Below are 2165 nucleotides of genomic sequence, written 5' to 3'. Positions count from 1 at the left end.
CGAATGAAAAACGATCATTGAGAAGAGATGATCGAATGTTAGATGGGTTTAGTTTACATAGAGAACAAGAAATAAGTATTGTTTATCTCTCATCTATGTGCTAACTGTATATTTATTTATATGCATATATAATTTAGATTTGTGATGAAGGAATCAAAAGAATAGAGACAATAATAATTGGTTATTAAATTCAATCACGGGTGCAAATGAAATAATAAGGTTGGTATGATTGGAAATAGGTAAACACATAAAGCCAGCAACAATTTGTTTGTATTGTGTGATGAATTCGACTTGAATATCAATTAAGTAGACAAATTTAATAGTAGGAAAAGGACTGGAAACAGATTTTGTATATGTCTGATCATTTTTATAATTAATTTAGTATTAACAATTAATAAGTATATTAATAATTAATAATAATAATAATAATAATAATAATAATATTAATACTAATAATACTGATAATATTAATAATAATAATTTAAATACTAATAATACAAACAATAATAACAATAGTAATAATATATAAATGATAAAATAATATCATTGCTAATGATACAAAATATAATATAAAAAATATATGTGTAGCAAATTTCATATTTATACTTATTACAAATAATAATATTAATAATACTGATATTAATATTAATATTAATATTAATAATAATGAAAGTATTAACATTATTACTATAACAACTATATTCTAACTTGTAATTACTTTTAATATATTATTATTATATATTATTAATTATGCAATATTTAATAGTTATATAATACTTTTATTGAATATTTATTATTTACAATTTTTATTATAATATACATATCATAGTAATTATAAAAATCTTATATATATATATATATATATATATATATATATATATATATATATATATATTCATTTTAAATTTCACTTAATTATTTTGTATCTTATTCTTACATATTTGAATCTAATGTTTAATTTTTACATTTGATAATTTCAGATTATTATATATATATACATACATTTACATAATATATATATATACATATTTATTTACAAACAATTATTCGTGAATTGAAACAACCCAACCCGTATTCCATACGATAATTTTTTATTTATTTATAATAATAATACACATTTACGCGCCAATTAAATGTGTAAACCATTTCACACGTTTCGTTAACATACATCAAGTTTAGTGTTTACAAAAGGCACGAAGGCCATTAATAAATGTGATACAAGTTTGACCTACTACAAATGATAGTTTATAATCCAAACGACACATGAGCATGGTTTGGGACTAAACTACCCAAAATGTTAGGCCAACATCAAATGCCAACACCACAAGCACTCCCCGACAACATAAGCGGGAGACCACTAGTCCAAACGTATGCCCTTACCCTTGTCCAAGCCGGAACCTATAAAATGGTAAACAACGAGAGGGTAAGCAAGGCTTAGTGAGTGCAACAATTATACATACATATATATAACCTACTTACTTGCAAACACTTACCAAATCCGCATACATACTAGTTACATAATTAGCATACCTTTCACATGTATAACGCTAAGTACCACGACAACAAGGCTAGTATAACAATATCATATAACACAACGATACAATATGCTAAAATACAAGTATAACGATGATGTTCACAACATCTATAGTACTCAAAATCTCAAGGCTAGCCTAACGAATGGTATCGTCAACATCGAACTTAAAACCCATTCGCCTATAATAATGTGGTATCGTCAACACCGAACTTTAAACCCACATATGAGGTATCATCAACATCGAACTTTAAACCCTCATCCAACGTCACTACTATAGTCGTATGGCATCGTCAACATCGAACTTAAATTCCATACGTTTATATTAATGTGGTATCATCAACAACGAACTTTAAACCCACATATATACTCTAGGGTATGGTATCGTCAACAACGAACTTTAAACCCTTACCCCACAAATAAATAAGTCATATATATACAAATATAATTATTCCACTCACCTTGTCACAAGGATGATGATCTAGTACTTCCGAGCTTCAACGCAATGTACCTAAATCATTAAGTGCACATTCAATTTCACAACTAGTGGGATTAACCACAATACTCCCACTTGAGCATTTAATGACCCAAATTGCATTAAATGACTCAACTACTCACAACCGCCCATAAATGG

This window comes from Rutidosis leptorrhynchoides, chromosome 5, assembly GCF_046630445.1.
Source record: "Rutidosis leptorrhynchoides isolate AG116_Rl617_1_P2 chromosome 5, CSIRO_AGI_Rlap_v1, whole genome shotgun sequence".
NCBI classification, from domain to species: Eukaryota; Viridiplantae; Streptophyta; class Magnoliopsida; order Asterales; family Asteraceae; genus Rutidosis; species Rutidosis leptorrhynchoides.
The sequence above is the reverse complement of the archived record's forward strand: the minus strand, read 5'-3'. Positions refer to the sequence as shown.